Source organism: Notechis scutatus, chromosome 1, assembly GCF_049901735.1.
Source record: "Notechis scutatus isolate UNSWTSFEM ecotype Mainland chromosome 1, rNotScu1.2, whole genome shotgun sequence".
NCBI classification, from domain to species: domain Eukaryota; kingdom Metazoa; phylum Chordata; class Lepidosauria; order Squamata; family Elapidae; genus Notechis; species Notechis scutatus.
In genome coordinates, this window is record NC_142009.1 from 83069763 (window position 1) to 83097527 (window position 27765).

General features: G+C 40.9%; 1 long non-coding RNA gene across 1 annotated transcript; it reads right to left on the minus strand.

The window, feature by feature from the left end:
• On the minus strand, positions 1–27681 carry LOC148132889 (uncharacterized). The gene is made up of 6 exons (XR_015750313.1): positions 27089–27681; positions 25274–25326; positions 19769–19821; positions 6101–6179; positions 4503–4566; positions 1–1822 (listed from the first exon to the last, which is right to left on the minus strand). It is a non-coding gene; the product is annotated as an uncharacterized LOC148132889 (long non-coding RNA).
• Positions 27682–27765: the final 84 nt, after the last annotated feature.

Here is a 27765-nt window from a genome sequence, read left to right on the forward strand (position 1 = left end):
TGTTTGAATAAATTCAGTTTATTAATACCAATAAATATCAATAGTAGACATTTATAATGTATACATTCTACATATTATAAAAGGAAGGAAGGAAGGAAGGAAGGAAGGAAGGAAGGAAGGAAGGAAGGAAGGAAGGAAGGAAGGGAGCTACAAAGAAAACTGAGTAAATTGGGAATATGGAGTATATTCTGTTGCTGCCAAAAACAGGGGACAGGGCAGAAAATTGTGTAGCCACTGAAGAGACTCTTTGTCAGGACTAAAAATCCTTCTCCACATTTTTCTGGCTGCTAAAATTCAGCCAGGAATTACCCAGAAACTTTAATGTAACTCTTGATACTCACATGGGTTACAGTTTTTAATGGAAAACAACAATAAAGAAGATAGAATTCATGTTAGCATTAAAACTTTCTGCATCCTTTTTGCAGTGTGTCAAGAACATTACATGCAGCTCTATATCTAGAAAACATCCCTCTGTGTAACTTAGAATGATTCTAACTATCTAGACAAAAGTAGCAATTACCTATTAGTGCAGCAAGCAAGGGGTAAGGTGTAACTACCAATTGTCCCCCAAGGACCAAAGACCTTATATCAGCAATGAAGGACAACAATATGGCATGAAGTGATATTTGCTGAGCCTATATTCGTTTGGTTTTCTTTGAGTTTCTGAAACTAATTTTTCAGTTATCAATATGTGTTACTTGATGGTTTACGAGCTGAGTGTAACTAGCTGAGAAAAAGCTAAGCTAGGTTATTTTACTGCAAAAGCAGTAAACAAGTTTTCTACAGGTCCTTTGTGAACTTATTTTCTTAGGGAAAACAAAATCACATACCCTTTAAAAAAAACATACATTTTATATATTATAGTGGTACCCATGTGTCCCAATCTATGTAATCCTTATTGTTTCAGGCATTTTTGGCAGATAAGCAAATATACTAAACCTTTTTGCCAACTCATTATACAAAGGCGACACACAAACAGTACAAATGGATGGAAAAATAGAAAAAGCTTATAATGTAGCTGCTAGATCTGAGCTGCAAAAATCCAATTATTTAATCCAATTGCTTCTAGAAGGCAACAAAAAGATATCGCTCTGTTGGATTTTTGCAATTCATGATCTGGTAGTTTATACTGTATCATACTTGTTGGTGAACATCAGCTTTGGGGATTTCCGTTTATACGTCAAAATGTGCAGGAGAGGAAAATTGATTATAAAGTTATGTTCTGGAGGGATGGAGATAACTGAAGTTACTTACATTAAGTCAGGTTACTTAGTTTATATTCTTATTGCTGATTGGTAGATACTATTCAATACACAATGACAGCATCTTTCTATGAGAGGGAGAATCATTTATATGCTACTAACAACATGTTCTGGAATATTTTATTTAAAACTTTTGAGAAGGAGTAGTGGCAGGTTTCGGCTCACTGGTGCCCTAAGCACTGACAAATCTTGGTGCCCCTCTCCTTTGTACATAGTGTACAAATGAAGCCATATTCTCAACTTTGGGCCTGGTGACCTTTGGGCCTGGTGTCCTAAGCACGTACTTAGTCTGTGTAATGGTTAATATACCACTGTGAAGGAGACATGTTTCCATACTGTCATGGTTTCCAGTGCCAAGCAGCTTTGTTATCATTGATCTCAAGATATTATCAGCCAAACATTTCTTACAAGTTGTCCAACAAAAGTACACGAAGAATGATATCCGGTCCACTTCCTACCTGCTTCACCTATGTCTTCAGTTCGCCTTGGGTGCATTTTATCCATCTGTGTGCTTGCTATTTATCAAGTGAGAAATAGAAGCTGGCCAAGGATATGGACCACTGTGAAGAGAGGAAAGAGATTGACTAAATACCAGGAGCTGATCACAAGGCTCCAGTAAGATTCTGCAAGATTCAGGATGCAGGAGAGTTATTAAGACTTCGATTACATCACAGTTCAATCAACAAATGTGGGAGATGGTGTGGGATCACACAGTGTCGAACTGGTTTTGGAGTGATGGGAAGAAGTGCACAGAAAACATATGCACATGTACACAAGAAGGAAAGTGGAATCAACAGGGAATAATCAAATAATTCTAAGAGTCACAAGCAGAGCCAGCATAAGTCTGAAAAGATTGATCAGTCTTCCCCAATATTATCATTCTCAGTCACTGGGTTTATTGACCACACTTATAGTCCTAAACATAACTGAAGGTTACGAGATTGAAGAAAATGTATTGAGGCTAAAATGTTGTTTCAAGCCTGAAAACTTTCTCCGCTGAATTACAGTAAGTGGCACGCTGTCTAATTTCACAATACGCCTGGACAAATTGTTGAGCATTCTAATTAGATGTACATACTTTTAAATCAAGATAGCTGCTCAGTTACAGAATTATTGTTATTATTCTGGATTGATAAAGTACTAAATGGTGATGCTTTCTTTAGAAGAGCAAGAAGGGAGATACTGATGTGATTGTCACCTGTTATTGCGAAACTGATTAAAAAAACATTTTTGATGAAAATAGTTCAAGGGGAAAAATAACTGCTGTGAAGATTTGCTCTCTGATGAATAGTATTTTCAGGAAAATTGGGGACAGGTGGACTTTTCATGGTGTTCAAATAAACTCCTGTACAATTTGCTTATTTTACTAGGATGTGGTCTCTAGATATAGATGCTACTGTTGAGGATGAATGGGATCAACTATTGTTTATTATTATTATTATGGTTAATTGCTCAGTCAGACATTTAGACTGAATTTGGCAATTTTATTATAGGTTAATTATAGGTGATTGGTCACACAATCAACCAGACATTTAGACCAGATTTGATCTTTTTATCCATCTAACAAGTCTTGGGGGGTGTTAGGAGCAACATAATCACACCAGGACTTAATTACCATGATCAAGTCATAGCAACTTCTAAACCACTTCTCGCAGGCCCAGGTGGATGATATCCAAGAGATTCCACCCCCTACCATAATCCTGTTTTTGACATAGGAAGGGCCATTGAAGCACAAAGGCAGAATTGTGATTCCTTCACCTTTGAGAGAAAAGGTTTTGCAGCTTTGCCTCGATAACCAGAGAGTGGAACACAAACATTGCATAAGAGACTTTTGGTAGCCTAAAATGGCAGTGGATGTCAAGGACTACATAGTATCTTACCACATCCACGGAAGGGCTAAATCCACCATCAGAAGCCAGTGGGGCTGCCACCCCCATTCCCCATCCCCAAGTCTTTTGGCATATAGTCTTTCCAGATTTTATTACTGATTTACCTCCAGTCAATGGCTACATGTTCATACCAGTTGTAGTGGACCCGTTTGCCAAGATGGCTCACTTCACCCTTTGTACGAGGTGGCCCACTGCCAGGGAAACAGCTTAACAATTTTTGGATCATGTCTTTTGTCACAGAGGCATAGTGTCAAGGATGTCAATTTGCTTCTAGATTTTAGAGAGCAGTGTTCCAACTTTTAAGTGTCCAGGATAATCCGAATAAAAGCCCATTGAGGGCCACATAGAAGCAATCCTGAGGCCCTCATCACATGTCCATTCTAGACAGGGGCCAAAGTTACAATTGGAGCACTAACAAATCCTCAAGTAAAAAAAGCTAAGTTCCTTCTGGAACACTACAGAGTCTATTAGTCACCTGCTAACCCTACAATGTAGACCAAATCAGGAAACTGACACCATAAGAAGACTAGAACCATATTAGTCTTTATTGAGATGTGTTATAGTGTAGATTTGCCTCGGTTTTCCCTTCCTTCCCACTTATGCCCGAGGGAGCCTGAGTCTTTCTCTAATACTTTTCCAGCTTCCTGCAATTGTTGTCTTAACAGTTTTTGGATTGCTTTTCCATGGTCATCTCCGTGGCTCCCTACATCATCTGGGCAGAGCCTACCTAATAGGTCCTCCTCCCTTCTCTGCATACATACATTTGGCAACTTGGTGTTCAAGAATCACTAGCAGTCAACCAAACCCACTCATTATCATCAGTTCCCAACACCCCCCTCCATTTCCTCCATTCTGGTTGCCAAGCAATCACACTGGCTGAGTATATCACAATGGAGCCAATCTACCCTAGATACTGCCAATCGTTTGACAGCAAGAGACAAAGATGAAATCAAAAGTCGGAAGTTGGGAGAGATCAGGCAAAGCCGATGTGATAGTAGTAGCCTGACTCAAATATAGAGTAAAAAAACAACCTGTGATTGTAGGGCTGTAGGTTAAAAACAAACAGTCCCTGACAGAGGTGGAATTCAGCAGGTTCTGACCAGTTCTGGAGAACCGGTAGTGGAAATTTTGAGAAGTTTGGAGAACCAGCAAATACCACGTCTGACTGGAGATTTTACAGTATCCTTCCCTTGCCACGCCCATCAAGCCACACCCACAGAACCAGTAGTAAAAAAAATTGAATCCCACCACTGGTCCCTGAACTAGGGAACCAAATCCCTCCACACAAATCTTGTAGAGATCCAAACAGATTCTGAAAGTAAATACTTTCAACGACCACAGCTCTTCTTACCACTGATTTGGTTGGTTTGTGGAAGTCAGTGGATGAGTTGAATTCCTTCTCCTATTAGCATGATCTGTGCAAGAATTGAGACAATACATCTATTCAGCAACATGGAACAGGAGAGATTACTAGCTCAGCAAGCTCAGTTTACTGCATTTCAAAATAAGTGAAGCAATATTGAATGCCATCCAAAAAGGGAAGATCTCAGTCCATGATCATTTAACCGCAACAGGACTTGGAGTGTTTCACACCTTTTCTTCTTCTCTGTTTTGACATCTTTTCTGTGTAATGAGGGGGCACTCCCAATATTTGTCACTAACTGCTCCCCTCATGCAGCCATTTTATGACTATGTCCAAGGTACTCAATTTCCAAATGTATCCTCAGGCCTGAAAGTTTGAAGCCTTCTGATATTTCTTTTCCATTGGTATGTAAAATATGAAATATTAACTGTATGAATAATGGCATTCTATTACTTAGCAGAAACCTTTCTTCCATTCTTCAACTGATTGGCACAATTTTCATTTCTTGGACAGCCCTCTTGGGCTGCTGCTAAACATACTGTAAGTTATCCTGCAGAGTTGGTCTCATTTCACTAGTGGCTAAAGCAATTCTTGTAAATAGCTTACAAAATGATTTAGGATCCTCTGGGATGAAAGGCGTGATAAAAATGTGTAAAAATTATTATTACCATAAAAAATGGTGTGGTAGGAAGCAGAGAAGGAGTTAGGTGACTATCTTATGCTAATGAAACGCCTGTTTTATCCTTATTGCACTGGAAACTGTGGAAGAAGAGTTTACCATGTGAAAATACAACACAGAAATAAGAACCAGAGGTCAGGGAAATATGCAATGATCAGAGGATTAAGTGTTGATGTTCAGCTGAAATACTTCAAGGGATAGGGTGATGATGATGTTTCTAAACCCACTTTTTACCAAGGGAACTTGGTTTCTCCAAGTTTTCTAAAGCGCTAGAGCAAAACTATGTTATTGTTTGATGTACCTTATTGTAAAAAGAGAAAAACTTGATTAGAAGGGCACAGTATGTTTTTATGAATAGCTACATTTAGCTTTTCAGTGACATACCAAAGACCACGTTCCAGGTCTCTGGAAGTCATACCCAAAGATGTTCGAGATGTATATGACTTAAGGTTTTGTGAAGTTTTTTTCTTTTTCTTTTTTCTTTTTTTCTTATTCGTATCCATTTAATGTATTCATAACCATGCTTATACTTATACTGTTATCTAATAATCGCTTGACAAAATAAAATAAAATAAATACACTTGAAGTAGAAAATGCAGAACTATCTATTTATTTTATTTAAGAAAATATATATGGTCATCTTATTCATTCTCAATGACTCTGGGCCGCTTACAAAGATAATTATCCACTTCCACTAACTAATGCAGTAACAAAGAATCATGTCCCCTAACTCTCACTAAAGTGGGTAACAACACTTTAAACACTAGGCATGCTTTATTTATATTAAATGCTCTTAACCAGGAGAACCCCCACATGCAACGGGAAATGGTACAGTCCAGGGGCAGAACTAAAGCAGGAATCTAAAAATATTCTGCAAAGTAAAATAGAAAAGAAAACTAATTCTTACCTTTGTTCTCTTGCATTAAGTTTGGCTATTGAGATCAGAGCTAAGACCTGGCATCACAAAGCTCCCATTATTCTTTGCGCTATAGAAATGAAAAGATTTGCACTTATGCAAATACTTAGAATAATACTTTGAAAGAGCATTCTGCTAGATAAATGCGTTTTTCAATGTACTGTTTAATTATGGGTATGCTTGATTTAACACTTAGTACCAAAATGAAGAAAAAAACCCTGCAAAAGTACTAAAATCTACAGGAGGTACAATATTGCTATATTATATGCAAAAGCTTTTTAAGATTCTGACTCTGGAGAAACTTTATTGAAAACCATTCTTATTTATCTAAAGGGCTTAGCGTTACCTGTGGAGGATACAGGTGCATTAATAAAAAGAGAGCTAGCACTTCCAAAAGACACTTCAGCAAATAATAAAGTATCATGGCAATCACAGATAAGGCCAACCTGGTGTGTATACCCATTAAACACAGATTAATGATCAGGAAGACCTTAGTTTCCTCCTAGCTGCACCCTCATGGATTCTTGGTGTTGCAATAAAAGAGTGAATGGTTGGGAGGGAGATACAGGTAGTCTTCGAGTTACGACCATAATTGAGCCCAAAATTTATGTTGCTAAGTGAAACATTTGTTATGTGAGTTTTGCCCCACTTTTACGACTTTTCTTGCTTTTTTTGAAATTGTTCAGTGAATCACTGAGTTTGTTAAATTAGTAATGTCGTTGTTAAGTGAATCTGGGTTCCCTATTGGCTTTGCTTGTCAGAAGGTCACAAAAGGGGATCACATGACCCAGAAACATTGCAACCGTCATAAATATGAACCAATTACCAAGCATCTGAATTTTGGACATGTGATCATGGTACAATGGCACAATTTTGATCAAGCTACAATGGTTGTAAGTGTGAAAAAGGTCATAAATCACTTTTGTTCAGTGCCGGTGTAACTTTGAATGGTCACTAATGAACTGTTGTAAGTTAAAGATTACCTGTAAAAACTTTATTGTACAAAATAGGTTTCTCTCTCTGGCTTCTTAGACATTTAGATGCCAAGGTGTCACCTTTTGCTTAGTACCTAGGATAGAATAGTGATTCAAAAGTGATCCCACCCCCTACTGGAAGCGCAGTGGTGGCACAGTGGTTAGAGTGTAGTCCTGCAGACTACTTCTGCTCACCACCGGCTGCCTGCAATTTGGTAGTTCAAATCTCACCAGGCTCAAGGTTGACTCCGCCTTCCATCCTTCCGAAGTCAGTAAAATAAGGACCCAGATTGTTGGGGGCAATATGCTGACTCTGTAAAGCGATTAGAGAGGGCTGCAAAGCATTGCGAAGCAGTATATAAGTCTAAGAATAGAATAGAATGACAGAGTTGGAAGGGACCTTGGAGGTCTTCTAGTCCAACCCCACCTTAGGCAGGAAACCCTACACCACTTCTGACAAATGGTTGTCTAATCTCTTCTTAAAAATTTCCACTGTTGGAGCATTCACAACTTCTGGAGGCAAGTTGTTCCATTGATTAATTGTTCTAAATATGGTAAGATGTATGGATTTTATTTTGGTCCATTCAAGATCATGGTGGTCTTTAAGGAGGAGGATTTGGACAAAAAGGCGTCCATGGAGGAACTTCTGGGAAAGACTACAACAAACTGGCAGTTTCCTAGGAAGGAGGGAGCACCTTCCAGAAAGGGGCAGACAAGAGGTAGCACATTTGGGAGCTGGAAAGTACACAAAGGAAGAGTGTAAGGACAGCCACTCCCTAGAATCTTTGGGATGAGAATAGTAAGGATTTAGTCTGGCAAGATTCTGTCTATTGTGTGTAGACAAATAAAGGACTGCAGTTTGGGGAATTGCTGTTCATAGTCCTTGGGCTTAACCTGGCAAAGATTTTATATATGTTCCTAGGTAATGGTCTGATTAATTTCTATTGAGACTTAAACTTAGAGCTTCTCTGTAAGAATGGGTGCTCTATGAGAATGGCTGCTCCCTGGAGGCTAATGATTTTCAACGGATACCAGAAGATTCTGGTGAATGTTTTAACTTGTATGGACGGAATCCATTGAAGTCACGGTCACTCTGTAGAATAATAAAATTACCTGGGCAGTTACTACAATAATTTCCAAATATTCTCTGCCACTTTGGAACAAAAGAGATTTTTTTTTTAGTTCCATTTGAGTCAGAATTTAGGCCTCCATTTGCTACTGAACTGCCTTGGTTGTCTGTGAAATGATCTTTGCTAGGAAAGAAACATGAGGAGAGTAAAGCTACTGATATTTTTGGACTACTCACCAGCTTTCAGCTAAATATCAACAATATTTAGCCTGTTCTGGAAGGGATTGTACTTTGCACAAATAATCCAATCTACAGAGCATTGCCTCCAGATCAAAGGATGTAATCATTTCATTATGCTTTGCATTAATTAGACTGCACACTTCTGGCAAAGGATAATGGAGAAGATACCTTGGTTAAGATGGAAGCTGCCCAGACCACATTGTCATCAGAAATCCAAGCCCTATGACAAGCATTATAAAGCTAGCCAACTTGCAAAGCTAAACATAAGGTGAGGTATGATAACCATCTGCAGATACTGAAAAGGCTGTCACACACAAGAGGGCAGCCCTGTACTCTGCTGAAAATAACAGCAAGACAAGGACCATTGTGCTGAAATCAAAAGAAATTCATACTAAATATAAAAGCAAATTTTGGGCGAAAAGAAGCATTCTGCAGTGGAATATTCTCCCTAGAATAGTGGTGAACTTCTTCCCACACAAGACTTTCAATCCAGTTGGATGGTCACTTGTCTGGAATAGCTTAGTAGATTCTTACACTGAGGAAAGAGCTGGCCTAGATGACTTGGAAACCTTCCAATTCTTTCCAGACTCCAAGTTCAGTTCTGAACCTACTTCAAGATGTTAGTATTAATCATGGACTTCATAGCCAAGACTGCCTTATATGACCGGAATGCCTCTTGCCTTATGCATCCATCTGTACACTAAAGTCCCTTTTAAAGTTTTAGATTGTCTTCCCATGCTGAGGTGCAAAGAGTAGGAACACAGGGGTGGGCATCCTTAGTTAAAGTCTCCCCCCCCCCCAGTTACTTATAACATGTAGTATAAATAACATCATCTAGTGATTATATGAGTTTGTGCAACAGAAATCTCGTAGCCCTAACTGGAATTAATATTTGACATTTGCTGTTAGTTTGGGTGTGATACTAATGGTATACACCGTATATTTACACATATGTCCCAAGCTATAATGTACTTTGTTGTGTTTTGGTTTTGTATGTTGTACAAAGACAGTTGTTTATAAACTATGGTTTATGGCTTAGTACCCTGTGAAAACCCAGCTAATTGTGATTTATTCATTAAGCTTCAATTAAATAAAGCACGGCTTAGAATAATATATGGGACAAGTGGAAAAGGTTCATTCTCAGTTTGAAAAAGTAGTTTCATTTCATTCTGAGTGTTGCATATCTTTCATTCGCAGCTGCTAGGATGACTAAACCAAAGCAATGTGGATAGAAATGAAAGGATTTCAACAACCGTGAAATACTGTCTGACATAAGAGCCAAGAGAAAGCCATCATTCTTAGGGTTTACATGGCTACTGACTCTCAACACTATAAGGTTGACTCAGTATAAACCCATGCATTAAAAAAAACCTTTAACAACCAGTCATGTTTTGGGAGTACAAAGAATTACAATACCAATCTAAAAGGACACATGCATTAAAACTTTTGATGTACATTTTCATCCAAAGCTAGGCACTTACCCATTGTCAGAATGACAGCCTGCAACAGCCACAGGTACAGAAATCATACTAGAGATTCAATGCATGCCCCAGAGATCTGGAAATATCCAATGTTTAGTTTTGCTGTTAACCTAATATGACATCTGAAAAAAAAATTAAATAAGGAAATTCACATCCTTATAAATCAATAGGATAAAAAGACAGGCATTGAAGACCTTCTGCAATTTGCCTGCTAGTACAACGGTTTGCTTCTCTGAAGTTAACAGTTAAGTAAAGGTTGAGTTGAGCACTTGCACCAGGACTGACAAACTACCAACTTATTAAGAAAACTGCTATGTGATGGCTGGCGAGTCATGGAACTGAATATGACCTCTAGTGATGCTTTCCTTTGATTGTACTGTATCACATCCACTCGTGTTTCGGAACTATATATAATTCCACAGTGACTTCATTCAAAACCTACCGAATAAACAACAAATGCAATGCCTTAGAATAAGATATTTTCTGTTAATAAAAATAAGTTTTTTGTTTAAAAAAATCAAGCTTTTTATAGTATGTGCCACACCATGGGCATTAATCAAACAGGTGGTAAGGAAGGAGGGGAACTCAGACATAAAGCAAGTTGTGTAGAAAAAAACACAGGGTCAGTCAAAAAGGACACAAATGTCTACACACCAACGAAGTATGACAAATAAACAGGATGAACTAGTGGGATTTAAATTATCTGAAAGAAACAGACGTGATAAAAGAGGAGGTGCAGTTGTGCTATATATAAGAAATAACTACATCTCTAAAGAAATAAGCAGAATAATGCTGAAAACAGTGTTGTATGCATTTGGTTCAATATAAAAGGAAAAAAAGAATGACATTGCCATAGGTCACCTACAGGCCACCCAACCAAACCAAGGAATTAGATGGACTTTTTGCTCGTCAGTTTACTAAGGTATTGTAGGAAGCACATCACAATAGTAATGGGGGACTTTAAATACTCTGACAGCAACGTGGAAAAAAACTCTGCATCTAGAGGAAGATCAAACAAATTCCCGACAAACCTGGCAGAAAACTTTGTCTTTCAAAAAGGTAAATAAGGGAACTAGAGGGTCAGCCATTCTGGACTTAATTCTCACTAACAGAGTTAAAATGTTAGAAGGCATTGAAGTTACAGGAACTCTGAAGGGGAGTGACCATGCAGTATATTGCAATTCAACAGTATGCAAGCACAAGCAATAGAACGAAGTCAAAGAGTATACAGCCTCTTAAACTAGACTTTAAGAGAGCTAATTTCAATAAACTTAGCGAGAGTTTGGGAAGGATTCAATGGATGAGAATCCTCAAGGAGAAAACAATCAAAGAAGCTTGGGAAACTTTGAAAAGTGAGATTATAAAAAAAAAGCCCAGCACAAATCCAATGAAGAAGAAAAATAAGAGATCTGAAAAGAAACCAGCATGGATGCACAAAGACCTCTCTGACAAACTGAAAGACAAAAAGGACAAGTATAGAAAATGGAAAGAGGGGCACATAACTAAGGCAGAATATCAGCAACTATAGCCCAAACCTGCAAAACGTCAGGAAAGCTAAAGCTCAGAATGAACTAAGGCTTGCAACAAAGTCAAAAATAAAAAAAGAAAGCTGCTTTCAGCATGTAAAAAACTAGAAAAACATCAAGGGAAATAATTGATGCATTAATGGGAGAAAATGGCAAGAAGGTGATGAGCAGTCGGGACAACAGGGAACTGCTTAACTCATTTTTTGCATTTGTCTTTTGTGTAAAGGAAAAAACAGTCTGACTTATCAAAAAAAAACACCTTGTAAAATGCAAAATAGGAATGCAAGTCAAAATAAGCAAGAAAATGGTGAGATAACACATATCCATGATGAGTTCAAATCACCAGGACAAGATGGATTAGACTCCAAGGTTCTGAAAGAACTGGCTCACCACTGATAACAGTATTCCAATATTTGAGGTGTTGCCACAAAGAAGAGGAGATCAAATTATTCTCCAAAGCACCAGAGGGCAGAGCAAGAAACAATGGTTGGAAACCGATCGAAAAGAGAAGCAATCTGGAATTAAGGAGAACCTTCCTAACAGTGAGGACAATTAACCAGTGGAACAGCTTGCCTCCAGAAATAATGGGCGCTCCATCACTGGAGGTTTTTAAGAAGAGACTGGACAGTCACTTGTCTGAAATGATATAGGTTCTCCTGCTTGAGCAGGGGGCTGGACTAGAAGACCTCCAAGGTCCCTTCCAGCCAGAGGTGGGATTCAAATTTTTTAACAACCAGTTCTGTGGGCGTGGTTTAGTTGGTGGGCGTGGCTTGGTGGTCATGTGACTGGGTGGACGTGGCTTGGTGGTCATGTTATTAGCTGGGCGTGGCCAACTCAATATCACTCACATCAAGGCACGCATCTCCTCGCCTGGCCTCTCATGACTGTGGGGAAATGGTCGTAAGTCACTTTTTTCAGTGCCATTGTAACTTTGAATGGTCACTCCACACAAGCAAAGTACCAGCAAAGGAGCGGGGAAAAAAAACTCCAGAGAAGTTCCAGAGACAGGAAGTCTAGTCCTGCCAAGAACGTAATAAGGGTTAACAGAGAGACAATTTCTGAAAGCAACACCAGAATGTTTCCTTCCTGCCTTCCTTACAGGATTAGGCCAGTAATTTCTTCTAACAACCGGTCTTAAGATTCAGTAAGAAAAAGGATTCCCTAAATGTATGAAATATTTCAAAGATAAGTCAATATTCTCAGTGATCTCAGCTCAATGGTAATTTCACAGATCCACACACTCTAATAATTCTCAAGACCATGACAGGATGATCTGAAAACTTTTTCAAACAGAGATTAAACTTTGGATGGAGACTAGGAAACATCCATTACAGATGGGATAGATAGGTGTCTACATAACAGTTTTAGCTCTGAATCTGAGCAGAGATTAAAATTGAAGCAACACATGACATTGGAAATTTCATGCTTTAGAAGATGCTGGAATGTAAATCAGATTTGTATATTGAATGGTGGTCTTGACCTTGGATCCAGGATTACAAGCAGAATGCAATATATAAAATATTTCCAACACATAATATAAACTAAATATGGATGCTTTAATAGTTATTTCAAATGTGCTGCTGTTTGTACCATGTAGGATAATGAAGATGTTCATTCCTAATCTTTTTGTAGCAGCAAAGATGGCTCATGACTGAAAATGAGAATCATGCCACCTGCAAGAGGTGGCTTTTGAAATTTCTTAGAACTGCATGTATAGAGATACATGAACCATCAAATAGACAGACACTGAGGCCATGTGACTTTTCAAGAAATAATAACCATTCATGTTTTTGATGGAACTAGCATTGTACTCTGAGAGGCAGAATGTTTCATTCCTCCCCCCAGTGTAATTAAAAAACAGCAGCACTTCAATTCTTTCTGCAGTCATATAGCTGGTCTGACTGTGCAGAACGGAAGTGATAATTGGCTGTAAATTAACATACATGTATAGCAGCTGCAGCAGAGGAAGGCTGTTTTTACTAAGATGCCTCAAGTACCGTAGGCTGTCTTCTTCATGATAAAAACTGACAAAATGCTAAGACTGTCCCAGGAGGTCTTAGTGTGGGTGCCACAAATTATGGCTTGTCATTTGTGGGTAGCCTTCTTTTTGATGATGCTTGCTCACCAGAATTTCATCTTCTCTGACATTCAGTGCAAGTGTTTCTTAACCTCAGCAACATTAGGATGTGTGAACTTCAACTTTCAGAATTCCCAAACCAGCATGAAATCCACACATCTTCAAGTTGCTGAGATTGAAAAAGAAATGAATCAGTGAGTACCTGATTAACTTTTAAATTCTTCCTCTTTTTCCCACTTTTTAAAAAACTGCTTTAGCATGTAGAAAGAGGGAAAAAAAGATATAAAAAATAAAAAGAAATCTAAAAACAGAAAAGAGACAAAAATTTCTGCATGTGTAACTATTTTACTGTTTTAATAAAAGTTATGGCTTGTCACACAGTTGGCCGGATTTTTACACTGGATTTGGCATTTTTGTCCACTTATCAAGTCTTTCCCAAGAATCTGGAATAGGCAAGTATTGCTTGATGGTGTTAAAGTTATCACTGCAGGATGTAAGCTGTTTCAAGCCAAGCTGACTTTTGCAATTGACTGATGGTGATTTTTGTCAATGCTGATGGTCTTCAAGTGGAGTCCCAGGTGGTTTGGAATTGCAGCCAACGCACCTATTACCACTACTACTACTATTTGCTACAATCATGTTTGGTAAATCCATAGTTCCATGTGTACTATAAACAGCGGTCACCAACCAGTGGGCCACGAGAAAATTTTGGTGGTCTGCAGAGAAATGTCACTCCCAGAGTACCCCCCAAAGCAATTAATCCAGGCTGCGCAGGAACACAAGGCTGCACCGCCCACATGGCCCGTGGGAATCCTCCCCGCCCACTCACTCCTTACCTGGCAAACTTGCCTGCTAAGTTGCTATTTTTCCTTTTTCCGACCATCAGCTGTTCCGCTGTGCCAGGAAATTTAGATTAGCTAGAAAGCAGGAAATCTTTAGATTTCTTGCTTTCTAGCTAATCTTTAGATCTTCGGCTCTGCTTAAAAGCAGAGGACAGAGGACTTAGGACTGAAGCAGTTCAGACTCAGCTAGCTGATGGCAGAAAACAGATCTCTAAGTGAATCTGTGATTCAGTGAGCAACTCAATCTGCCTGCCTGCTTTGCCTGCTTTTGGGTAAAAGTTGCTCTTTTTTTTATAAAAAAATTCAACATTTAGATAAATATTTATAATATTTACATACAAGCCATACCCAGCCAGTCACATGACCAGCAAGCCACACCCACAAATTAGGCCATGCCCAAGAACCAGTTAAGAAATTTGAATCCCACCCGTGTGTTTGTGTGTGTGTGTGTGTGTGTATGAGAGAGAGAGGGAGGGAGAAAGGGAGGTTAGATCAGATCTCTCTCTCTCTCCCACCAACATCAGCAAGCCACCATCAGTAAAAATTCATATTAGTGTCCCTGGGATTTAAAATTATGAGTTTGTAGGTCCCTGAGGTCAAAAAGGTTGGCGACCCCTGTTATAAAAATCCAAATTTCTGGTATATAATTCAAATCACACTCGTATTATTAAATCACTCTTCATAAAAGCTTAATAGCAAACACTTGGATAGTAAACAAAAATGGAATCCTTTTAAAACAGTCTTTGAGGTGTCCCATAAACATCTATAAAAATGTTTTACTAAAGTAGTCCCTTTTTTATCATAGGAAATCAAGGTGAAAGCAGCTTGTGTTCGCAGTTCTTCGGATGGACAGAACTTCATGTCAAATGAGGAACACAGTGTCCCTTCTTTCAGATACTGAAACCACATCTTCATGAGAGTGACGTCCATGCTCTGAATTACATAGTAGACTCAAGATTTTTCCCATTCACTCTGTGGATATAGAACAGTTCTGATCTCTTTAGAACAAAGACAGAAATTGGGTACCAGAAATAGGAAAAAAACTAGTGTTGTTCTTCTGAGCCTATGATTAAAGGTTGCAATCTACAATAAACTGGAAAAACCAGAAAAGCAAGCAAGGTATTTTTCTTTCATGAATAGGCTTTTCTCTAAGGGACTGGTAAATAAGTCTAGCCAGGAAACTACATTAGAAGCTTGATCTTTATTTTTCTGTTTAATGCTAGTTAAACTTTACAATTTCTTGTTTCTATTTCTCTGTGTAAGGTAGGTATCTAAGGTTCAGTTTTTTTACAGTTAACAAAACAAAAAACCACGAAACCTTCCAAAAACAAGTCAGAAAACAAAGAACCACAAAACAACAAAAACCATCCAATTCTCCCAGTAGACGCCACGCAGACCAAAACCCCCAAAAAGTGGACCCGGACCCAAAAAGCCAAAGCACCCAAGCCCACATACACAGAGAAGACGCCACAGCCGCGCCAAAAGGCGAAGAGAGAGCCCCCCCCCAAAAACCACGAGGGACACACAAAGACACCAGAAAAAAAAAGACAAAAAACAAACAAAGAGAAAAACAAAAAAACAAAAAAACCCCCCAAACACCCCAGCACAAAAGCCCGGTAGCGAAAAAGCCCCCCCGCGCGAGGGAAAAGCGCCACAGGGGCCACCAGCGGCCCGCCAAAGAAAGAGCCACCCGGAGGGGGGGCGGGGCCCGGGCGCGCAGGGCCGGCCCGGGCGGGGGCGGCCAAGCCAGGGCAGGCCGCGGCGGCCGCCGGGGGCGGCCGGGGGGGGGGGGGCGGCCCGCGGGGGCACCATGCGAGACGGCGGGCCGGCCCCCGGGGCGGGGCAGTTTTTGTCGGCGTCGTGAGATAGACTAGACAGGAAACATGGCCATAATTCTGTTTTATTGTAAGGTTACATTAACAGACACTTGCAAGTCTGAAAATACTTCCTTCCCCCACCTTTACTGCCCGAGAAACTGGGGGCTGATAGTCTCTTCTGATCCACCTGCCCCATCCACGTTCCTGCTGTGAGCTTTTGGTTTGACCATTTCTTTGGCTGCATCTCTCTGCCCTGTCTCCCAAGGTCATCGCCACATACCATTACGGTCTGTTTATATTTCAGAATACGTAAAAGGTAAAGGCTTCCTTGTCTAGCCATATCTAATTCTAGGGCACTGTGCTCATCTCAGTTTTTTGGCTGAGGGAGCCAGTGTTGTCTGAAAACATTTTGGTCTTCAACGTGGTATAGCCATGTTGGTCATGTGGCCAATATGGCTATACGCCAAAGGCACATGGAACCCTGTTATTTTCCCACTGAAGTGGTACCTTATTTATTTACTCACATTTGCATGCTTTCAAACTGCTAGGTGGGCAGGAGCTAGGGCAAGGAACGAGAGCTCACCCCATTGCGCAATGCTTGGGTCTTGAACTCAAGCTGTCAGCTCCCAGCATCTTTAACCACTGGGCCATAGTGTCCCTATCAGAATATGTAGGAATATCTAAACATTAGAATTCTCTACCCTGCCTATTGACAGGAGTCAACCTAGTGGCAGCTTCTGATCTGTTTGAAGCATTACACTGCTTCTGTATTCCCTTCCTTTTGTGATAGAAGATAGTAAGGAGGTGGATTCCCAAGACAGAGGGGTATATTCCAGAGAAATAAGACGCAACTCAGTTCTAATATGTGTGAGAAAGAGGATGAAGACAGCCCCTTCCTAATGATTCACAATGAGTACATTGTAGATGGTAGAGTGAATAGAATAGAATAAAATAGAATAGAATAGAATACTTTATTGGCCAAGTGTGATTGGACACACAAGGAATTTGTCTTGGTGTAAATACTCTCAGTATACATAAAAATACATTCGTTAAGAATCAAGAATCATAACGTACAACACTTAATGATAGTCGTAGGGTACAATAATCCTGTCTTGATGTGTTCAGTTTAGGAAGAATTTGTCTGTAGATATAAAACAATGAAGAACTCAGCTTGGAAGAATCACATGTCATTCTTGGTTTGGGGCCCAATATCTTCCCTATGCTGCTCATTTTTAATTAAACCTTGATTGTATTTATCTCCTTGGCTACTGATTTATATATCAAAGAGGGTGAAAATAACTGTATCCTGTAGGCACATGCCTCTACACTATATGGCCAGGAGGTTGCATTACAGAAATTATTTCCTTTTTAATCTCTAAAAAGTCAGCACAAATGATCAGATCTCTCTCCCCCTCTCACACACACTCTTACACTTTAAGGGGAGGTATCATCTGCAAGATTCCTGATGTCAGCAATAACTACCAATCAGCTATTCCAAAGCAGGAAAAGTTTTAAGATTTCAAGTCTTTCACCCTATGAACTCAACCTGTTCCTGCTCTAGAAATATACTTTTATAATTCTTTAAAACCTCTAACCATTGCTTTGTTAATAGGGTTCTTGAAAATAGTTGATACTCATTTTAACAATATTCTTGAACTGCCTATAAAAATATTACAGCATACATAACATATTCATGGAAATAGGCAAGAGCTGAAACATCCCTTAAGGGCTGAAACATCCCTTAAGTCAGGAAAGCAAGATAGCAATGGGAAGTGCCTCAAATCAAACTCCTTTCTGATGCAATGGAAAATAAATGGGAGAGACGGTAAAGCACAATCAAACTTGCAAGGTTTTTGTTTCCATACATCAGAGGTCTCCAAACTTGGCAAGTCCACAAGTCTTAAAGTTGCCAAGTTTGGGGACCCCTGCCATAGATCATCTCAATGAAGTACAGCTCTAATCTTCCCTGTGATTTCCTAATCTAGTCTGCTTTGCAATACTGTCAGTGGATCTCCAAACATTTCTCTTATTTTATTAAAGGAACTGGGGGTCTCTTAGATTGGGACTAACGCTGTGATGCAGGAGGGCTGAAAATCCATAAATCCTGCAGCAGATTACTTTCAATTCTGCTGTAATTACCTATAGAGGAGAAACAGAGTGGTGGAACTTGTATGCTTTATCTTCTTGTGGATAGCAGCTCTAAACTGAATGCAATTTGTAGCTTGGATTTGTGCACCAGCAGACCTGATCCAATCAATCTTCCACCAATTTTGTAGCTGCTTGTTATGTGTAGTTTGGCCTCTTAACTCTTGAGTAGGATGCTAATATTAAAGGGGTCAAAATTTCAGACCGTTTTAGCCAGATAATTTCCATATAAATCATCATATAATAACATTTCTATATACCAGCTTCCATGAATTGGGGTGGCTTCTCCAAGGAATTTCTAAATTAGTGGTAGCTGATTGATGAAAAATGATACAAGAATCATTTTTTAAATTTATGAAATGTTTTCATTTTACAGTTCATTATTCAACATTATCTGTATCGCAAGCAAGCAAGGAATGCAGTGCAGGTAATGTGTTGTTGTGTGTATTTCTTTTAATAGTGAATGCACACAAAAACGTGCCAATTTTTACAATCTCTTCCTTAAAGAGAACAGAGCGTAAAATATGGGATTTGATGCCACTGCAGAGTCCACCATTATATCAGAAAGAATGTACTCCTAGTTGACAAAATGTCTATTTTCTTACCTGAATGAATTTATCACACAGCATCATTTCTAACAACTACAAGCACACAGAGCCAGACGATTCTGACCTGAAGGGGCAGATTAATCCCCTTGTCAACTCAGGCAAACGGGGATTCTCAACATTCCATCAGTCTAATTTACTATATACCAGTCCTGAACGTAAAGCCCAAATAGTTTTGTTGTAATTTTATACTCTTTACATCTCTGAGGAATTTCTTAAAGCAATGATGATGATTTTACTTGAATTCCCCCCCCCACCCTGTCTCTCTCCCTCGCCCCACACTCCTGCCAAGATTAATTCTGATATAATTTTTTTGCATTTCTGAATTGATAATCCTAACATAATACTTGTATGAGAGCATACTTCTGTGGAAAGGGAACTTCACGAAGACAGTAGTGTCACAAAAAAAAAAAAAAAAAAAACAAAACAGGAAAAGCCCAAGGGGAACATCAGGTCATCCAGAAAAAAAAACTTATATAGGAAAAGGAATCAAATAAAGAGTATTAAAGAATCCCTAAAAGCCTAAGTAATTAAGAAAAGTAGAAAAGGAAACAAAAGATAATTTAGAAAACCCTTACAAACACAGGACATACCAAATAAGCAAAACAAACAGACAAAAGACACAAAATATAAATTACAAAAGGGACAGACAGGAGATTGCCACAGAACAAATATGAAAAACTATTTTAAAGCTAAAAGAGGTTACAAAAACCAATAATACAATCTGGCCACCGCGGAGTTTGCCTTCCGCACCCGCGGAGTTGCCCTTCGGCGGGAATAAAGACAAACTCAAACAGGATTTGAAACATTAGGCACAAATACAAACACTCACACAAAATCAACTTACAAAGGGAGAAAAGGGTATAAAAAACCAGGGACTTACCATAAGAAGATAGCTAGCCCAGGAACGCAGACTTCTCGCTGTTCTCTGCCTTCCTGAAAAATAAAAAGATCCAGCTTTCAAGCAGTTGTCCGTATCCTTGCGCCGGAGCTCTCCTAGCGGGAAAATCGAATCCTCGAAAGAAAGGCATTTTGACACCTTTCAACAATTGGCGACCATGAAGGTTTCCCAGCCAACCCTGCCACCGGACCGGGCCCACGGATCCAAACCCAGCTGGCATGGACCTTCTTTGTCCAGGGACAACATCTACGGACCCAGCCCAGAAGGTATAGGGTAGTAAGGGGAGTCCTTGGGCTTTTCCGCTCAACAGCTGCTTGAAAGCAGGTGAGTACTGCTTCAAATTTTACTAGTGAGGGGAGTGGAAGCGTGAGTGGACCAGGTGTGTGATTGTGGGTTTTCTCTGCGGAAACAGCGGGACCTCATCTCCTCCGTGATTGCCAGCTGCATCCCAGCCAGCTGCTAGCTCAAACACGAGCCGTGACCGGCTGGATTTGGGAACGCAAGGGGTGATGAAGTGAGTGTGAGTCCTTCTGAAGGACGTAAGAAAAACTAAGCAGGCTGCAAAAGGAACTGGTGTTAGGAAATAAATAAAAAGCAGAGGAAAAATAGTCCCGGTGCATCCCGCAAGCAAAGCCCTGTGCATTTAGAAGGAGCCCATACCAGCTGCTTGCAAACAAAATTGGAAATAGTTTGTCTAAAAAGCAGAAAAGGTCCTTCCAGATCCCCACCTTTAAGGGAGATCTGAAAACTGACAGCTGAGTGTAGGGAGGGGCCCGTACCGGAGCTGCTAGGGGGCAGACAGTCCTCCGAGATCCCCATTTTTTAGGGGGGGTCTTAAAACTGACAGCTGAGTTTCCCAAAAAGAAAGGTGCCCGTACTCCGTGTGTCAGGAAACCGGAGTCCTTTCCAGACCTTTTTTGTCTGAAAACTGACGCCTGTAGCCTGGCTAAACCAAAGTAATCCCCACATCAAGCAGGGAATATGGGAAGTTGTAGCTCGAGGGCAATGGAAGAAACCCCCTTGGATAAATTACTTGAGGCTTGGGACAAAAGGCAAGTGCCTGTCCTGACTGGAATGCATAAAAAAGAAGCAAAAAGAATTTGCAAAAAGTGGGTTTTATTGCAGGATGACACGGGTAGACAAATTTGGCATGATAGCGGTACTTTAGATTATAAAACCCTGAAAGCACTTAGAACACGCATTAAACCCAGCCAAATACCCTGTTGGTACTGCTGGGCTGAAATGGCTAGGACCAAAGACCTGACCGAGGGAAAAGATCAGGAAAAACCTGAAACCCATTCCCTGGAAGGAAAGACTGAGGCACGGATTATGGCTCCCCTTTTAAGCAATCCAGTGCCAGGCAGAAATAGGGGACAATTAGAATACATTTTAACCCACACTCCCTTCTTTGCCTCTGATTTGGTCATCTGGAAAAAGGATACCCCAGCTTTCAGGGCTGATCCTCAAACAGTAATTCAAATCCTGAGATCTATCATAGACAGCCATAATCCATCCTGGGGTGATATGACCCAGCTGCTACAAGTCTTTCTAACTAAAGACAAACTATTAAAACTATTTGAAAAAACAGACCAAATAGCTAAACTACCAACTATCCCTGGACAGGCAGCCCCAGCTCGCATCGCATGGCCAGTACATCGCCCTGACTGGGACTACAATGATACCAATCACTGGGATGAATACACAAGAGCAAAAAATAACTTACTAGAAGCTTTAGAGGAAATAGGTAAAAAAGCCTTTAAACTGGTCAGAATTTCAAAAAAAAAAAAACCACAAAGAGAAAAGGAAAACCCTGATGCCTTTTGCATCCACCTGTCAGAAGCAGCTATTGCATATGCCCATCTAGACCTTAGCTGCCTGAAGGACCAAAGGATTTTAGCTTCAGCCTTTGTGGACCAGTCCACCGTGGATATCAAAGAGCATTTCCACCACTTTGTCTCTAACTGGCCAACCTTAGAAATAGCACAGTTGCGCAGGATCGCTAACTTTGTCTATGATCAAAGAGACAATTTGAAAGAGGAAGAGAAAGATAGGAAAAGGAGGATAGAAAGACATGAGGACTTAAAAATGTTTACTGTAATGCAACATGCCAGACAAACGCCAGGTAAAAACCCCTATAATTCAAGGAAATGCTGGCATTGTGATAAAGCAGGATGGTCGCAAGGCAAATGCCAGCATTGCTATAGGTGCGGACAGGAAGGGCATTTCAGCAGGCAATGTAGGCAACACCTTTCCCATAACCGGTATCACCCACCACCTAGAAACATGAAGCCAGGCAATAATCCAGTCCATTACACTGAACAACAAAGCTTTAATCATCATGCACCACCCAGCGCTCCTTTTCCTCAAATAAATCATAACAATGGGCCTCAATGGGAGCAAAGAAGGGAAAATGACCTGCCCCTTTCCTGACTAGAACACGAGAATGAAAACACTGAATTCATGGCTACCCCTAAAAAACGGCCCTGAAGGGGAACCCATTGTCACCATTCTTACAGGAGGAAAAAAATACAATTGCTTAGTTGACACTGGAGCCACCTCCTCATTAATTACTGAACCACCATATAAAGCTTCAGTGGCTGAAGGGGCTCGGGATAGCATAATGGGAGTGGGGGGGGAATAATCCCTGTAGAATTTACCCACAACGTAACAGTAGAACTAGGACCTTTCACATTAGACCATTCCTTCACTATTTGCCCCCAGTCACCACTATCCCCACTAGGAAGGGATCTCCTATGTAAAATGGGAGCTACCATAACATATGGAAAACAGGCTGCAATTGGAGATCCCAGGAAAAGGCACACAGAAGACAATCATGCTGATAACCAGCAACACAGGGCTTCATGAAGATTTAAAAAGCCTGCCACCCTCCTTATGGGGCTGGGATGCATCAGAAGTGGGACTACTTAAAGGAGCAACACCTGTTACTATCCAAGTGAAGCACGGACCAAGGAGTCTAACACGTGCGTGAGTCACATCGCCCCCCCCATACCCTACAAGGCCTAGATCCTCATTCCCTTTGCTTAGATAGGGGGGATAGGGTTCTCTCTTCTTATCTTACAGCCCTGCAAAAGAGACTACAGACCCTCTGGACCCAGAGTGCACTGACACAGACCTTACCCCTGGAAGAAGCCCAGCATCCATATGAGCCAGGAGATTGGGTGTGGATCAAGTTCTTCACCAGAACCTCACCTTTACAACCCAGGTGGAAAGGACCCTACCAAGTCTTACTAACTACACACACCGCCATAAAGGTTGCAGAACGAGACTCTTGGATACATTGGACACATGCAAAGCCAGCAGTCATAGACCATAGCCAAACTCCACCACAATCAATCCCACCCATCAAACTCAAGAAAAATCTGGACACAGATCAATGGACGCTTGCAGCATTCTTCAACACCATTGAACCACACAACTGTGAGGAACCAAGTGCAAACGTTGAATTACACAAAACTGGACTCCCAGGTGCTGAGTTATAAAACTCTATTTTTTTTCTCTCACCTTCTCCATTTTTTTTCTTTTTTTCCCTTTTTTCTTGGTATTTTTTTTTAACAAGGAAGAGACTTTAGCCATACCTTTTAGTAATTTTTGAGACTTGACCTATATCTTTTTTTTACATTTTATTGTTACCTTTTTTTACATTGTACAAAAAAAAGAGGGGAAGGAATCTAGCAATGGGAAACATGAAATGCAATATATACTATGTATTATTATCTGTAACAATTGTAACACTTGTAACACAAGCAACTGCGTTCCTGGAACCAAAGCTTATCCCGGAGAAAGGAAACGTATGGGAATATTTAGCAAGGGAAATACTCAACACCACTAACTTTTGCTTAGCAGGAGGGAAATCAGTCAAGGACATCTTAACCACATGCCTAATGGGAGTGGCAACTAGACCACATAACATCATTAACTACACCACATTTAGAAACCTTCCTGACTCCTACGAAAGCATTTTTAGCTGGGGCCACTCTTCAAAAACCAAAGACCACACCATGTACACCCTACACATTGCTGCAGTAACCACCTCTGAGAGATGCTTTAATGTCACTGGGTGCAGCACACCGAGGGTCACAGAATGCACCAGTCTTAGCAACACAGAACTAAAATGCAACTACACAGAGACCATATCATTCTCATATAGTTACCTGAAGCTCCCACCAGGGTGGTATTTTCCTTTGTGGCTTAAAAGCTTACTCATAACTTCCTGCAAATGCCACCAACGGCCCTTGCACCTTGGGAAGGTTAACCATGCTTATGCCATTCTTACAGAGACGGCACAGGAGAGCCTTCCAAACCCTAGACTCAGACTGTGACTCCAAAGTCTCCCTTCTCACCAAAGCAGAATATGTCTCATTGGCAATATCCCTAGTGGGGGTACCTGGATTGGCAGTGTGAAATTCTAGAAATTTGAATAGCCTAGCTTCTACCCTAGCAAAAGGCTTGAATTCGACCTCCCATGCCCTGGATGCCCTTAACAGAGAACTGAGGGAGGTCAGAGAAGCCACCCTGGAGAATAGGGCAGCAATAGACTTCCTCCTCTTGAAGCATAATTATGGCTGTGAAACATTCCACGAGATGTGTTGCTTCAACCTAGACGAAACCTCAGGACTCGTAGAAAGGGACATTCACCACCTGAAAGAGCTAGCTCAAAATATTGGTCATGAGCAATCATTCCTAGACTTTTCATGGCTCTTCTCGTGGATACCAGATCTCCATTGGCTCAAAATCCTTATAACAACCATAGTCACTATTTGTGTCTTTGGAGCCCTCATGTGTTGCCTCTGTTGATGCATACCACCCTGCCTTAGTTGCCTAAAGGCCTGTATCCCCTCTCAGAAGAGAAAATCGAAGGGGAGACAGGTGGCCATGATGATGACCCAGATTGATCACGAATAGCAAGTATACCCAGACACTCAGAGACCGCCCTCTAAATAAAAATAAATAAATGAAGGATTGTGGAAAGGGAACTTCACGAAGACAGTAGTGTCACAAAAAAAACAGGAAAAGCCCAAGGGGAACATCAGGTCAGCCAGAAAACAAACTTACATAGGAAAAGGAATCAAATAAAGAGTATTAAAGAATCCCTAAAAGCCTAAGTAATTAAGAAAAGTAATTAAAAGGAAACAAAAGATAATTTAGAAAACCCTTACAAACACAGGACATACCAAATAAGCAAAACAAACAGACAAAAGACACAAAATATAAATTACAAAAGGGACAGACAGGAGATTGCCACAGAACAAATATGAAAAACTATCTTAAAGCTAAAAGAGATTACAGAAAACCAATAATACAATCTGGCCACCCCGTGGAGTTTGCCTTCCGCACCCCGTGGAGTTTGCCCTTCGGCGGGAATAAAGACAAATTCAAATAGGATTTGAAACATTAGGCACAAATACAAACACTCACACAAAATCAGCTTACAAAGGGAGAAAAGGGTATAAAAAACCAGGGACTTACCATTAGAAGCTAGCTAGCCCAGGAACACAGACTTCTCGCTGTTCTCTGCCTTCCTGAAAAATAAAAAGATCCATCTTTCAAGCAGTTGTCCGTATCCTTGCGCCGGAGCTCTCCCAGCGGGAAAATCAAATCCTCGAAAGAAAGGCATTTTGACACCTTTCAACACTTCCGAGTAGGACAAATCCACAAAGGTGATTCTGAGTTTTTTTTTTTTTTTTACGCGGATGCAGCATTGATCCTTTCTAGAATGGATCTAATTCCTCCCCCACCCTCTTAGCAGGCCTTTAAAGATTATTATTATTATTTTTTTGAACAAGCCCCTTGCTTTTTCAGCCTATCTCGACGATTTCCATTCTGGTGTACAATAGATTTTATCCAGCAAGAAAGCAGCCTTGGAAAGCAGTCTATTCTAGAAACCCTTCCCCCACCCCAACCCACCCCATCACATACACTGCACATAGGCCTGGAAGCCTTATCAACCAGCAGCCATTATAAGCAACAATTGTAGCAAAGTTGGGGAGTTTTCGCCCTCCCATATAACATGTACCCAGGAGAGCAGCATCACAATCAGCACTAAAGAGGGGGCCGTGTGTTCACACTACACAATTGTCCAGGTCGTATAAAAAACGTAGGGATTGCCATTCCACGACCATGACAAGCTTCGTGTGTTAGTTATGGCTTATTGTCTTCCGTGCTTAACTTGACACGAACCCTGCAAATGGGGCCCATTTCATAGGGTAACTCAGCAACTGGGCGTTAAAATGTGTTGTGCGAACAATGCTGAGGTAATCGGCAACAGTAATCATCCTGTCTGGCGACTTGTTTGGTTCCCAACTCTTTTCCTAAGAGGTATCACTATTTTTGTATTGCCCCAATTACCTGTCTGGGGGTGGTGGATTCAGGAAAGCCAGCCCAATAATCTGCAAGGACCACATGTAGTAAGATAAGCACCCTTATTTTCTTTCCTTGCACTTTGATTAAAATGGGAAAAAGCCAGCTCTGACCGGTTTAATTGCACTGATTAACACATCTAGGTTATTGCTTTATCCACCTCAATGTGCCTTAGTTCGGAGCAGGCAAGCGTAAATAACAATATATATATATATATTTATATATCTATATCTATCTATATCTATCTATCTATCTGTATAAAAAACCAGACAGCCTCAGTACTCGTGCTGAGCCAAAAAACCCCAAAAACCATGTGTACACAAAATTATGCCAGCTTTAAATAAATGGCAACATTTGATTTGCAGATATTACTTAAAACCTTCATTACCTAAATCCTCAGCAAGTGCAGTAGTACCTTTACTACACACACATATAAATCTTTGATGAAACGCGTCCTGGAACCGATAAATATAATAACTGGTTAAATTTACAGACCAGGAAAGGTAAAAAGCCAGAGACTCCACCCTCTGAACCTTTCCCAGAACTCGGCAATTCTCCAAGCCTGCTCTGCTACAGCAAAATCGCTGAGCGCCCACACACCCTGCCGTCTAACAACTTTTTGCAAAGCTGCAATTATCTGCGAAGACGGAAAAGGCATTAGATCATAGTCTTCGGCCAGGCTGAACGCAACCCAGCCAAAACCTGGAAAGGTTTGGGAAAGGTGGGACCCGTTCGCTCTTCTGTACACGTTGTTAAACAAAACAAAACAAAACGCGTAGGGCTTCCCGGGCTTTAATGGGTTGCAATTCTCTCTCCAAAAAGAAGCCCCTTCGAGCTCCTTCTCGACTGTTCCGCGCCATTGAATGGTTCTACCGTCCTCCCTTTTAACTCGGCAAGGCGAAGAAGAAGCCCATTCCCGCCCACCTCTTTCCTCGTCAATGGAGAGGAATCCAGTCCAGGTTTTACACGCAGCCGGGATTCTTTTCGCTTAGTTTCGTCGATTTCCCTGCTGCAACCCGGAGAGTCACATGCAGTCATAGGACCGGTGGATTATTGCACCATTCGCTTACATGCCCCCGAGTGTAGGCGAGTTGCGGGGTTGGGCTGGCAGCTGCGTGACTTCTCCAACCGAGCCTCTCGGGGGGCGGAGGTTGGTTGGTGGCTTCTCTTAGCATGCGAAGAGAGTGAAAAGGGCCCGGCCTGGGAAGGAGGGACTATTTTTCTCTCCCCGCGTCCTCTCCGAAGCAACTGCCAGGGACGGGAACGCCAAGGTTGAAAAAAAAAAAAAAAAAGGCTCTTCGCCTCCCCTGGTCGCCTACCACTGCTGTGGCTTTTTTTTTTTTGCCCCCTCCTCAAAAGTTGACCGTTTCAAACCCACCCAGCCGCTTGCAAAGGGCCGAGGAGTTTGGTAGATCAGGGTCCTTTTGACTTCCCCCACCCCAGTTTGTGGAAGGGCGGTTGTGTTGGGGCAGGGAACGTAGTGCAATTGCTTCTCTCCGCAGAGGCCTGTGGAGAGTGGGAGGAGGGGCCCGTCTGTTTGCAAAGAGCTTAACGAGAGTTGTCCGTAAAATCAAGGTGACGTGACATCATTCCTGGATGAA